At 44.1% G+C, this 14,926-nt stretch overlaps 1 protein-coding gene across 1 annotated transcript in view; it reads left to right on the top strand.

Annotated features, from left to right (window-relative positions):
• Positions 1–14,926, top strand: part of CDC27 (cell division cycle 27) — a 464,683-nt gene that overhangs the window by 244,242 nt on the left and 205,515 nt on the right. The gene's annotated exons all lie outside the window — the stretch shown is intronic.

The raw sequence follows: 14,926 nt of genomic DNA, 5'->3' as shown, positions 1-14,926 counted from the left end.
GGTGAAATTATTTGCTACATCTTGCACTTTATGTCATTGTTGCTATATTACTGTTTATAAATGACTTGCTTCACAGGTTAACCAGTAATTACACAAGAGAACCACAAGATGGTGCCAGAGTACAATCACAGACTGACTGGCGCGAAAAATGAAAGTTTAAAAGTAGAAACCTGTGTTAAGCTAAGTATAGCATGATTAAGTGACACACACACAGTCACGAAACGTTGCTGTTTTATATATGTCTGAATAAAGGAAACATTTAATATATACAGTGCTGTGGACATTTCATGTTTACCGAATCACTGGTGGGGTTAGGCAGTTTCACCCCTGTCTTCACATGCACTATTTGCAGGAGTGCTGGCCCTTACTTGGATACTTGGAGTGGGAGGGAAGGGAGGAGCTATTTAACAGCTCTGCTATGGTGCTCTTTGCCTCCTCCTGCTGACCAGGAGGTGAATATCCCATTAGTAATTAAGATGATCCGTGGACTCATCGGGTCAAAAAAGAAATAAATTTATCAGGTAAGCATACATTTTCTTTTCTATGTAATTCTATTATCCAATTTTCTTGGTTTCTGTTGTTTAAAAGCATACCTAGGTAAGCTCAGGAGCCGAGATCTAGCTGTGCATATATGCCTCTTGCCGTTGACTTGCCAATGTGTTCAACTAGCCCCAGTTGTACATTGTTGCACCTTCAACAAAGGATGCCAAGAGAAAGATGAAAATTGGTCATTGTGTGTGCTTTCTTATTCATGAAATAAAAATTGGGTTTTATGTCCTTTTTAAAGGGGAGAAAATGTTGCAGTACCATGTTCCTTTAAATTAAAGTGATTCTTTTATTTTGTCTTTTTCTTCTTAAACGGGGAGAGTCCACAGCTGCATACATTACTTTTGGGAATTCAGAACCTGGCCACCAGGAGGAGGCAAAGACACCCCAGCCAAAGGCTTAAATACCTCCCCGACTTCTCTCATCCCCCAGTCATTCTTTGCCTTTCGTCACAGGAGGTTGGCAGAGAAGTGTCCTGTCAGCCTCTCAGTGAGCGTACCGATGAAAGTTACTGTCCGGAGATGCAGGGAGAGTCTTTCTGCAAAACCATCCCGACTCATATTAACAGCTCCTTAGCAATAAGCGTTGACGAGTTTCGCTGCCTGCTTTATTCGCTCAAGTCCATGTCAGAAGCGAGACTACTATCTGTCACACTTGAAGGGCTGTGTTCCTGTTCCACGGCGTAGATTCTGGTAAGAGCGTTTCATTTTACTTTGATGTGTGAACTGTAAATAAACTAAGAAGTCAGGGTCTCTGTGTGACTCCTTTATCTTATGGAATCGAGGGTTAATATCTCCTGAGGGGGGGGGGTTATTGAACAGGGGGGATTTTAATCATGTTTATGTGATTCTGTCTGCTAATGTGTAGTTATATTTGATCTTGCGGTTATAATGGAACATAACAGCCTTTTTTCTGTCAGGTTGCGCAGGCTTTGTAGCTTGGCACACTTTTCTTGAGCCTGCACGGTGCACCTTGTGACCAAGCGTGGTCACTTTTCGAGTCCATTTCCATATTCCGGACCGTGTAGCGACAGGGAGAGTCTGTTTCTCTAGTTGTCTGGGTCATAGGAGGTGGTGAGTGCCCCAGCCATTGGAGGTGTAAGGTGCTGTTTTTTATTTTTCTATCCATATCCCGTGAGGTGAGTGCCCTAGATCCTTCTTTGGCTACGCAAGCAGGTGTCCCTATTGCAGAGGTCACGGCATGGTTCCGCATGGCCATATCTATGGTATTGGTGCATTTACAGCTTCCAGGAAGGGAGATGCTGATAAGATACAGTCCGTGTTCCGTCAACCAGGGCTCGTCAGGCGAGGGATCGTCTGGATCGGATCAGCCTTCTGGGGAAACGGTTTCCTCTGAGGTTTCAGGGGTTCAATCTTTGGGGTCGGGGGCAATCAGTTTCCCCGGCGGAAGTAAGTCTTGCTTTTAGTTATAGACTGGCGCGCCTTTGTGTCCTGCTGCGGCATGTTTTGGTGGTGCTGAAGGATCCCAGCCCAGATGGGTTGAGGGTCCTCGGTCTTCCGTTACATACGGCAAGCTAGGTTAGTCGAAGGGGGATGAAGTTAATCTCCTTATTGTCTCCTATTTATTTTTTTGAGGTATCTTATTCCAGTTTTGAGCTTCGGGAGAATGGGTTTTCTGATTGGCTGGCCCTGTCAGTGTAACCATTTTTCTTGGGTGTTCACCTGTGAGTGCTTCCCTCTTTTTCGTTGATCCGGTTAGGATGTATTTGTTTTGTTTTTTGGAAGCTCATGTTTGTTATATTTTCTCTGTTGAGAAACATTTTCTTTTCTGGAATTCGATACTAGCGATTTTGTGGTCGCTTGGACACTTCTGCAGAAGTTGTATGTTAAGATGTTATTTACTTAATTCTAAGTTCTTGTTGATCCCTTCTAGGGTTTAAATTTTATTGTGACCTGGTTCAGTTCCAGAGTGCCATCTGTAGTAGGCTGGTCCTGGTCGGGCGCTGGTTTCTGTTCCTTAAAGGTCTATACCATCCACGTGGTGCTGGGATATCTGGTTGACCTAATTGGGTGGTGAGTGTTCTCTCAGACGAGAGGTTTATTATGCTTTGGTTCCTCCTTCAGTTCGATGTATTCACGGTGAATAGGTATTGCCATGGTGAGGAACTCCATGAGAGTTAATTTTTTCATTTAAGACTCTGCCCTTGACGGGGCTAAGAGAGGAGGCCTTTTCGTTTATGACATCAGGCTGGTTCTCGTTGCTTCTTTTTGGGTGGGGCATCAAGGGGTTTGTACAGTCCTCTTGGTCCTGTTCCTGTTTGTTGGGTCTGGAAGCGGATCCTGCTATAAATCGTTCCGAAAGGTTCTTTGACCTCGAAGAGAGTTCTTTTCTTCTGTTAAGTGTGATCAGTCCACGGGTCATCATTACTTGTGGGATATTAACTGCTCCCCTACAGGAAGTGCAAGAGGATTCACCCAGCAGAGTTGCTATATAGCTCCTCCCCTCTACGTCACCTCCAGTCATTCTCTTGCACCCAACGACTAGATAGGATGTGTGAGAGGACTATGGTGATATATTTACTTTTTATATCTTCAATCAAAAGTTTGTTATTTTATAATAGCACCGGAGTGTGTTATTCCTTCTCTGGTAGAATTTGAAGAAGAATCTACCTGAGTTTTTCTATGATTTTAGCCGGAGTAGTTAAGATCATATTGCTGTTTCTCGGCCATCTGAGGAGAGGTAAACTTCAGATCAGGGGACAGCAGGCAGATTAATCTGCAAAGAGGTATGTAGCAGTTTATTATTTTCTGACATGGAATTGATGAGAAAATCCTGCCATACCGTTATAATGTAAACTCAGCCTTGAATGCAGTAGATGTAGCTGATATCAGGCTGTCATGTATGTATATTTTACACTTCAGTTTTCTGGGAAATGGTACTTCTCTGGCTTTTAAACTGTATACATAGACTTAACCTATTTTGCAGGGACTTGCAATAGGTTTTAAATGACAATTAATTATTGAGGTAAAACGTTTTTTTGCTGGCATGTAAAAACGTTTTTTTCTCTGAGGTACTGGGTGAAAAAATGTTTTGGGCACTTTTTTTCCACTTGGCAATAGTTTTGATTTAAATTAGAGCAGTTCACTGATCCCTCTCACTGTTATGTGTGTGGGGGAGGGGCCATTTTGGTGCTTTCACTATGCATCAGAAAAACTCAGTCAGAGGTTCATTTTCTTCCTGCATGATCCGGTTCATCTCTACAGAGTTCAGGGATCTCAAGAGTCTTTTTTGAGGGAAGTAATCATTCACAGCAGAGCTGTGCTGATTGTATTGACTGTGATATAAAAAACGTTTATTTGTGTATTTTTTTCTGCTGCCTGGGTTAGTTATCATTTGCTGAGGGGAACAATCCTTTGCTAAAACTGTATATTCTGACAAAGATTGATGCTATAACTTAATTATTTTATCTGTTATAATATTTTCTGTGCTTCTTAAAGGCACAGTTCGTTTTCATATTATTTGTAAATTACTTTGAAAAGTATTTCCAAGTTGCTGTTTATTTGCTAGTGTGTTAAACATGTCTGATTCAGAGGAATGTCTCTGTGCTATATGTGTTAATGCCAAAGTGGAGCCCAATAGAAATTTATGTACTAAATGTATTGATGCTACTTTAAAAAATAGTCAATCTGTACAAATTGAACATATTTCACCAAACAACGAGGGGAGAGTTATGCCGACTAACTCGCCTCACGTGTCAGTACCTGCATCTCCCGCTCAGGAGGTGCGTGATATTGTAGCGCCGAGTGCATCTGGGTGGCCATTACAAATCACATTACAAGATATGGCTACTGTTATGACTGAAGTTTTGGCTAAACTACCAGAACTAAGAGGTAAACGTGATCACTCTGGGATGAGAACAGAGTGCGCTGATAATGCAAGGGCCATGTCTGATACTGCGTCACAGTTTGCAGAACGTGAAGACGGAGAGCTTCATTCTGTGGGTGACGGTTCTGATCCAAATAAACTGGACTCAGACATTTCAAATTTTAAATTTAAGCTTGAGAACCTCCGTGTGTTACTAGGGGAGGTATTAGCGGCTCTGAATGATTGTAACACAGTTGCAATCCCAGAAAAAATGTGTAGGTTGGATAAATATTTTGCGGTACCGACGAGTACTGACGTTTTTCCTATACCTAAGAGACTTACTGACATTGTTACTAAGGAGTGGGATAGACCCGGTGTGCCTTTCTCACCCCCTCCTATATTCAGAAAAATGTTTCCAATAGACGCCTCCACACGGGACTTATGGCAAATGGTCCCTAAGGTGGAGGGAGCAGTTTCTACTTTAGCTAAGCGTACCACTATCCCAGTGGAGGATAGCTGTGCTTTTTCAGATCCAATGGATAAAAAATTAGAGGGTTACCTTAAGAAAATGTTTGTTCAACAAGGGTTTATATTGCAACCTCTTGCATGTATTGCGCCTGTCACGGCTGCAGCAGCATTTTGGTTTGAGTCTCTGGAAGAGACACTTCAATCATCCACACTAGATGACATCACACACAAACTTAAATTCCTTAAGTTAGCTAATTCATTTATTTCAGATGCCGTAGTACATTTAACTAAACTTGCGGCTAAAAATTCAGGATTCGCCATTCAGGCACGCAGAGCTCTGTGGCTAAAATCCTGGTCAGCTGATGTTACGTCTAAATCTAAATTGCTTAATATTCCTTTCAAAGGGCAGACCTTATTCGGGCCCGGCTTGAAAGAGATTATTGATGACATTACAGGAGGTAAAGGTCATGCCCTGCCTCAGGACAAGGCCAAAGCCAAGGCTAGACAGTCCAATTTTCGTTCCTTTCGTAATTTCAAAGCAGGAGCAGCATCAACTTCCTCTGCACCAAAACAGGAAGGAGCTGTTGCTCGCTACAGACAAGGCTGGAAACCTAACCAGTCCTGGAACAGGGGCAAACAGGCCAGAAAACCTGCTGCTGCCCCTAAGACAGCATGAATTGAGGGCCCCCGATCCGGGACCGGATCTAGTGGGGGGCAGACTTTCCCTCTTCGCCCAGGCTTGGGAAAGAGATGTTCAGGATCCCTGGGCGTTAGAGATCATATCTCAGGGATACCTTCTGGACTTCAAATCCTCTCCCCCAAGAGGGAGATTTCATCTGTCAAGGTTGTCAACAAACCTAACAAAGAAGGAAGCGTTTCTACGCTGCGTACAAGATCTTTTATTAATGGGAGTGATCCATCCAGTTCCGCGGTTGGAACAAGGACAAGGGTTTTACTCAAATCTGTTTGTAGTTCCCAAAAAGAGGGAACCTTCAGGCCAATCTTGGATTTAAAGATCCTAAACAAATTCCTAAGAGTTCCATCGTTCAAGATGGAAACTATTCGAACAATTTTGCCCATGATCCAAGAGGGTCAGTACTTGACCACAGTGGATTTAAAGGATGCTTACCTTCACATACCGATTCACAGAAGTCATTACCGGTATCTAAGGTTTGCCTTTTTAGACAGGCATTACCAGTTTGTAGCTCTTCCATTCGGACTGGCTACGGCTCCAAGAATCTTCACAAAGGTTCTGGGCACTCTTCTGGCGGTACTAAGACCGTGAGGAATTTCAGTAGCTCCGTACTTAGACGACATACTGATACAAGCTTCAAGCTTTCAAACTGCCAAATCTCATACAGAGATAGTACTGGCATTTCTAAGGTCGCATGGATGGAAAGTGAACGAAGAGAAAAGTTCTCTCTTTCCACTCACAAGAGTTCCCTTCCTGGGGACTCTGATAGATTCTGTAGAAATGAAGATTTACCTGACAGAGGACAGGTTAACAAAACTTCAAAATGCATGCCGTGTCCTTCAATCCATTCAAGAGACCAGAAATTCTCTTCTATGGTGGCTTTATCGGCCACATCTGTCCAGGGGAATGCCATTCAGCAGGCCAGACTGGTCAATTGTAACAACAGACGCCAGCCTACTAGGTTGGGGCGCTGTCTGGAATTCTCTGAAGGCTCAGGGACTATGGAATCAGGAGGAGAGTCTTCTTCCAATAAACATTCTGGAATTGAGAGCAGTCCTCAATGCTCTTCTGGCTTGGCCCCAGTTAGCAACTCGGGGGTTCATCAGGTTCCAGTCGGACAACATCACGACTGTAGCTTATATCAACCATCAGGGAGGGACAAGAAGCTCCCTAGCAATGATGGAAGTATTGAAGATAATTCGCTGGGCAGGGTCTCACTCTTGCCACCTGTCTGCAATCCACATCCCGGGAGTGGAGAACTGGGAGGCGGATTTCTTAAGTCGTCAGACTTTTCATCCGGGGGAGTGGGAACTTCATCCAGAGGTCTTTGCCCAAATACTTCCACGTTGGGGCAAACCAGAGATAGATCTCATGGCGTCTCGACAGAACGCCAAGCTTCCGCGCTACGGGTCCAGATCCAGGGATCCGGGAGCAGTCCTGATAGATGCCTTGACAGCACCATGGACCTTCAGGATGGCTTATGTGTTTCCACCTTTCCCGATGCTTCCTCGATTGATTGCCAGAATCAAACAGGAGAAAGCATCAGTGATTCTAATAGCGCCTGCATGGCCACGCAGGACTTGGTATACAGATCTGGTGGACATGTCATTCTGTCCACCTTGGTCGTTGCCTCTGAAACAGGACCTTCTGATTCAGGGTCCTTTCAAACATCAAAATCTAACTTCTCTGAAGCTGACTGCTTGGAAATTGAACGCTTGATCTTATCAAAGCGTGGTTTTTCTGAGTCAGTTATTGATACCTTAATACAGGCTAGGAAGCCTGTCACCAGAAAGATTTACCATAAAATATGGCGTAAATACCTATATTGGTGCGAATCCAAAGGTTACTCTTGGAGTAAGGTTAGGATTCCTAGGATATTGTCTTTTCTACAAGAAGGTTTAGAAAAGGGGTTATCCGCTAGTTCCTTAAAGGGACAGATCTCAGCTCTGTCCATTCTGTTACACAAGCGTCTGTCAGAAGTTCCAGACGTTCAGGCTTTTTGTCGGGCTTTGGCCAGGATTAAACCTGTGTTTAAAGCTGTGGCTCCACCATGGAGTTTAAACCTTGTTCTTAACGTTTTACAGGGTGTTCCGTTTGAACCCCTTCATTCCATTGATATAAAGTTGTTATCTTGGAAAGTTCTATTTCTCCAACATAGGTGTGTCCGGTCCACGGCGTCATCCTTACTTGTGGGATATTCTCTTCCCCAACAGGAAATGGCAAAGAGCCCAGCAAAGCTGGTCACATGATCCCTCCTAGGCTCCGCCTACCCCAGTCATTCTCTTTGCCGTTGTACAGGCAACATCTCCACGGAGATGGCTTAGAGTTTTTTAGTGTTTAACTGTAGTTTTTATTATTCAATCAAGAGTTTGTTATTTTAAAATAGTGCTGGTATGTACTATTTACTCAGAAACAGAAAAGAGATGAAGATTTCTGTTTGTATGAGGAAAATGATTTTAGCAACCGTTACTAAAATCCATGGCTGTTCCACACAGGACTGTTGAGAGGAATTAACTTCAGTTGGGGGAACAGTGAGCAGTCTCTTGCTGCTTGAGGTATGACACATTCTAACAAGACGATGTAATGCTGGAAGCTGTCATTTTCCCTATGGGATCCGGTAAGCCATGTTTATTAAGATAGTAAATAAGGGCTTCACAAGGGCTTATTAAGACTGTAGACTTTTTCTGGGCTAAATCGATTCATTATTAACACATATTTAGCCTTGAGGAATCATTTAATCTGGGTATTTTGATAAGATTATATCGGCAGGCACTATTTTAGACACCTTATTCTTTAGGGGCTTTCCCAAATCATAGGCAGAGCCTCATTTTCGCGCCGGTGTTGCGCACTTGTTTTTGAGAGGCATGACATGCAGTCGCATGTGTGAGGAGCTCTGATACATAGAAAAGACTTTCTGAAGGCGTCATTTGGTATCGTATTCCCCTTTGGGCTTGGTTGGGTCTCAGCAAAGCAGATACCAGGGACTGTAAAGGGGTTAAAGTTAAAAACGGCTCCGGTTCCGTTATTTTAAGGGTTAAAGCTTCCAAATTTGGTGTGCAATACTTTTAAGGCTTTAAGACACTGTGGTGAAATTTTGGTGAATTTTGAACAATTCCTTCATATTTTTTCGCAATTGCAGTAATAAAGTGTGTTCAGTTTAAAATTTAAAGTGACAGTAACGGTTTTATTTTAAAACGTTTTTTGTACTTTGTTATCAAGTTTATGCCTGTTTAACATGTCTGAACTACCAGATAGACTGTGTTCTGAATGTGGGGAAGCCAGAGTTCCTTCTCATTTAAATAAATGTGATTTATGTGACAATGACAATGATGCCCAAAATGATTCCTCAAGTGAGGGGAGTAAGCATGGTACTGCATCATTCCCTCCTTCGTCTACACGAGTCTTGCCCACTCAGGAGGCCCCTAGTACATCTAGCGCGCCAATACTCCTTACTATGCAACAATTAACGGCTGTAATGGATAATTCTGTCAAAAACATTTTAGCCAAAATGCACACTTATCAGCGTAAGCGCGACTGCTCTGTTTTAGATACTGAAGAGCATGACGACGCTGATAATAATGGTTCTGAAGGGCCCCTAAACCAGTCTGAGGGGGCCAGGGAGGTTTTGTCTGAGGGAGAAATTACAGATTCAGGGAACATTTCTCAACAAGCTGAACCTGATGTGATTACGTTTAAATTTAAGTTGGAACATCTCCGCGCTCTGCTTAAGGAGGTATTATCCACTCTGGATGATTGTGACAATTTGGTCATCCCAGAGAAGCTATGTAAAATGGACAAGTTCCTAGAGGTCCCGGGGCTCCCAGAAGCTTTTCCTATACCCAAGCGGGTGGCGGACATTGTAAATAAAGAATGGGAAAGGCCCGGTATTCCTTTCGTCCCTCCCCCCATATTTAAAAACTTGTTTCCTATGGTCGACCCCAGAAAGGACTTATGGCAGACAGTCCCCAAGGTCGAGGGAGCGGTTTCCACTTTAAACAAACGCACCACTATACCCATAGAAGATAGTTGTGCTTTCAAAGATCCTATGGATAAAAAATTAGAAGGTTTACTTAAAAAGATGTTTGTTCAGCAGGGTTACCTTCTACAACCAATTTCATGCATTGTCCCTGTCGCTACAGCCGCATGTTTCTGGTTCGATGAGCTGGTAAAGGCGGTCGATAGTGATTCTCCTCCTTATGAGGAGATTATGGACAGAATCAATGCTCTCAAATTGGCTAATTCTTTCACCCTAGACGCCACTTTGCAATTGGCTAGGTTAGCGGCTAAGAATTCTGGGTTTGCTATTGTGGCGCGCAGAGCGCTTTGGTTGAAATCTTGGTCAGCTGATGCGTCTTCCAAGAACAAGCTACTTAACATTCCTTTCAAGGGGAAAACGCTGTTTGGCCCTGACTTGAAAGAGATTATCTCTGATATCACTGGGGGTAAGGGCCATGCCCTTCCTCAGGATCGGCCTTTCAAGGCCAAAAATAAACCTAATTTTCGTCCCTTTCGTAGAAACGGACCAGCCCAAAGTGCTACGTCCTCTAAGCAAGAGGGTAATACTTCTCAAGCCAAGCAAGCTTGGAGACCAATGCAAGGCTGGAACAAGGGAAAGCAGGCCAAGAAACCTGCCACTGCTACCAAGACAGCATGAAATGTTGGCCCCCGATCCGGGACCGGATCTGGTGGGGGGCAGACTCTCTCTCTTCGCTCAGGCTTGGGCAAGAGATGTTCTGGATCCTTGGACACTAGAAATAGTCTCCCAAGGTTCTCTTCTGGAATTCAAGGGGCTTCCCCCAAGGGGGAGGTTCCACAGGTCTCAGTTGTCTTCAGACCACATAAAAAGACAGGCATTCTTACATTGTGTAGAAGACCTGTTAACAATGGGAGTGATTCATCCTGTTCCATTAGGAGAACAAGGGATGGGGTTCTACTCCAATCTGTTCATAGTTCCCAAAAAAGAGGGAACGTTCAGACCAATCTTAGATCTCAAGATCTTAAACAAGTTTCTCAAGGTTCCATCGTTCAAGATGGAAACCATTCGAACAATTCTTCCTTCCATCCAGGAAGGTCAATTCATGACCACGGTGGATTTAAAGGATGCGTATCTACATATTCCTATCCACAAGGAACATCATCGGTTCCTAAGGTTCGCATTCCTGGACAAGCATTACCAGTTCGTGGCGCTTCCTTTCGGATTAGCCACTGCTCCAAGGATTTTCACAAAGGTACTAGGGTCCCTTCTAGCTGTGCTAAGACCACGGGGCATTGCTGTAGTACCTTACTTGGACGACATTCTGATTCAAGCGTCGTCCCTTCCTCAAGCAAAGGCTCACACGGACATCGTCCTGGCCTTTCTCAGATCTCACGGATGGAAAGTGAACGTGGAAAAGAGTTCTCTATCTCCGTCAACAAGGGTTCCCTTCTTGGGAACAATAATAGACTCCTTAGAAATGAGGATTTTTCTGACAGAGGCCAGAAAAACAAGACTTCTAGACTCTTGTCGGATACTTCATTCCGTTCCTCTTCCTTCCATAGCGCAGTGCATGGAAGTGATAGGTTTGATGGTAGCGGCAATGGACATAGTTCCTTTTGCGCGCATTCATCTAAGAACATTACAACTGTGCATGCTCAGTCAGTGGAATGGGGACTATACAGACTTGTCTCCGAGGATACAAGTAAATCAGAGGACCAGAGACTCACTCCGTTGGTGGCTGTCCCTGGACAACCTGTCACAAGGGATGACCTTCCGCAGACCAGAGTGGGTCATTGTCACGACCGACGCCAGTCTGATGGGCTGGGGCGCGGTCTGGGGATCCCTGAAAGCTCAGGGTCTTTGGTCTCGGGAAGAATCTCTTCTACCGATAAATATTCTGGAACTGAGAGCGATATTCAATGCTCTCAAGGCTTGGCCGCAGCTAGCGAGGGCCAAGTTCATACGGTTTCAATCAGACAACATGACAACTGTTGCGTACATCAACCATCAGGGGGGAACAAGGAGTTCCCTGGCGATGGAAGAAGTGACCAAAATCATTCAATGGGCGGAGTCTCACTCCTGCCACCTGTCTGCAATCCACATCCCAGGAGTGGAAAATTGGGAAGCGGATTTTCTGAGTCGTCAGACATTGCATCCGGGGGAGTGGGAACTCCATCCGGAAATCTTTGCCCAAATCACTCAACTGTGGGGCATTCCAGACATGGATCTGATGGCCTCTCGTCAGAACTTCAAAGTTCCTTGCTACGGGTCCAGATCCAGGGATCCCAAGGCGGCTCTAGTGGATGCACTAGTAGCACCTTGGACCTTCAAACTAACTTATGTATTCCCGCCGTTTCCTCTCATCCCCAGGCTGGTAGCCAGGATCAATCAGGAGAGGGCGTCGGTGATCTTGATAGCTCCTGCGTGGCCACGCAGGACTTGGTATGCAGATCTGGTGAATATGTCATCGGCTCCACCATGGAAGCTACCTTTGAGACGAGACCTTCTTGTTCAAGGTCCGTTCGAACATCCGAATCTGGTCTCACTCCAGCTGACTGCTTGGAGATTGAACGCTTGATCTTATCGAAGCGAGGGTTCTCAGATTCTGTTATCGATACTCTTGTTCAGGCCAGAAAGCCTGTAACTAGAAAGATTTACCACAAAATTTGGAAAAAATATATCTGTTGGTGTGAATCTAAAGGATTCCCTTGGGACAAGGTTAAGATTCCTAAGATTCTATCCTTCCTTCAAGAAGGATTGGAAAAAGGATTATCTGCAAGTTCCCTGAAGGGACAGATTTCTGCCTTGTCTGTGTTACTTCACAAAAAGCTGGCAGCTGTGCCAGATGTTCAAGCCTTTGTTCAGGCTCTGGTTAGAATCAAGCCTGTTTACAAACCTTTGACTCCTCCTTGGAGTCTCAACTTAGTTCTTTCAGTTCTTCAGGGGGTTCCGTTTGAACCCTTACATTCCGTTGATATTAAGTTATTATCTTGGAAAGTTTTGTTTTTGGTTGCAATTTCTTCTGCTAGAAGAGTTTCAGAATTATCTGCTCTGCAGTGTTCTCCTCCTTATCTGGTGTTCCATGCAGATAAGGTGGTTTTACGTACTAAACCTGGTTTTCTTCCAAAAGTTGTTTCTAACAAAAACATTAACCAGGAGATTATCGTACCTTCTCTGTGTCCGAAACCAGTTTCAAAGAAGGAACGTTTGTTGCACAATTTGGATGTTGTTCGCGCTCTGAAATTCTATTTAGACGCTACAAAGGATTTTAGACAAACATCTTCCTTGTTTGTTGTTTATTCCGGTAAAAGGAGAGGTCAAAAAGCAACTTCTACCTCTCTCTCTTTTTGGATTAAAAGCATCATCAGATTGGCTTACGAGACTGCCGGACGGCAGCCTCCCGAAAGAATCACAGCTCATTCCACTAGGGCTGTGGCTTCCACATGGGCCTTCAAGAACGAGGCTTCTGTTGATCAGATATGTAGGGCAGCGACTTGGTCTTCACTGCACACTTTTACCAAATTTTACAAGTTTGATACTTTTTGCTTCTTCTGAGGCTATTTTTGGGAGAAAGGTTTTGCAAGCCGTGGTGCCTTCCATCTAGGTGACCTGATTTGCTCCCTCCCATCATCCGTGTCCTAAAGCTTTGGTATTGGTTCCCACAAGTAAGGATGACGCCGTGGACCGGACACACCTATGTTGGAGAAAACAGAATTTATGTTTACCTGATAAATTACTTTCTCCAACGGTGTGTCCGGTCCACGGCCCGCCCTGGTTTTTTAATCAGGTCTGATAATTTATTTTCTTTAACTACAGTCACCACGGTATCATATGGTTTCTCCTATGCAAATATTCCTCCTTAACATCGGTCGAATGACTGGGGTAGGCGGAGCCTAGGAGGGATCATGTGACCAGCTTTGCTGGGCTCTTTGCCATTTCCTGTTGGGGAAGAGAATATCCCACAAGTAAGGATGACGCCGTGGACCGGACACACCGTTGGAGAAAGTAATTTATCAGGTAAACATAAATTCTGTTTTTTAATGGCTATTTCCTCGGCTCGAAGAGTCTCTGAGTTATCAGCCTTACATTGTGATTCTCCTTATTTGATTTTTCACTCGGATAAGGTAGTTCTGCGTACTAAGCCTGGGTTCTTACCTAAGGTAGTCACTAACAGGAATATCAATCAGGAGATTGTTGTTCCATCCTTGTGCCCAAATCCTTCTTCGAGGAAGGAACGTCTTTTGCACAATCTGGATGTAGTTCGTGCCCTTAAATTTTATTTACAGGCAACTAAAGATTTTTGACAAACGTCTTCCCTGTTTGTCGTTTACTCTGGTCAGAGGAGAGGTCAAAAAGCTTCTGCTACCTCTCTCTCTTTTTGGCTTCGTAGCATAATTCGTTTAGCTTATGAGACTGCTGGACAGCAGCCTCCTGAAAGAATTACAGCTCATTCCACTAGAGCTGTGGCTTCCACTTGGGCCTTTAAGAATGAGGCCTCTGTTGAACAGATTTGCAAGGCTGCAACTTGGTCTTCGCTTCATACTTTTTCCAAATTTTACAAATTTGACACTTTTGCTTCCTCGGAGGCTATTTTTGGGAGAAAGGTTCTTCAGGCAGTGGTTCCTTCTGTATAAAGAGCCTGCCTATCCCTCCCGTCATCCGTGTACTTTTGCTTTGGTATTGGTATCCCACAAGTAATGATGACCCGTGGACTGATCACACTTAACAGAAGAAAACATAATTTATGCTTGCCTGATAAATTCCTTTCTTCTGTAGTGTGATCAGTCCACGGCCCGCCCTGTTTTTTAAGGCAGGTAAATATTTTTTAAATTATACTCCAGTCACCACTACACCCTTGGCTTCTCCTTTCTCGTTGGTCCTTGGTCGAATGACTGGAGGTGACGTAGAGGGGAGGAGCTATATAGCAACTCTGCTGGGTGAATCCTCTTGCACTTCCTGTAGGGGAGCAGTTAATATCCCACAAGTAATGATGACCCGTGGACTGATCACACTACAGAAGAAAGGAATTTATCAGGTAAGCATAAATTATGTTTTTTTACCTACTTCTTTTTGAGATTCTTGACCTCGGTACCTCTTCCTAACGCGCAAGGCGACTTAAACTTCCTTTCTCTTGTTAAGTGTATCCAGTCCACGGATCATCCATTACTTATGGGATATTCTCCTTCCCAACAGGAAGTTGCAAGAGGATCACCCACAGCAGAGCTGCTATATAGCTCCTCCCCTAACTGGCATATCCAGTCATTCTCTTGCAAGCCTCAACCAAGATGGAGGTCGTAAGAGGAGTGTGGTGTTTTATACTTAGTTTATTCTTCAATCAAAAGTTTGTTATTTTTAAATGGTGCCGGAGTGTACTGTTTATCTCAGGCAGTATTTAGAAGAGGAATCTGCCTGCGTTT

Source organism: Bombina bombina, chromosome 1 (assembly GCF_027579735.1).
Source record: "Bombina bombina isolate aBomBom1 chromosome 1, aBomBom1.pri, whole genome shotgun sequence".
In the NCBI taxonomy this organism is placed as follows: Eukaryota; Metazoa; Chordata; class Amphibia; order Anura; family Bombinatoridae; genus Bombina; species Bombina bombina.
The sequence above is the reverse complement of the archived record's forward strand: the minus strand, read 5'-3'. Positions and strand labels throughout refer to the sequence as shown.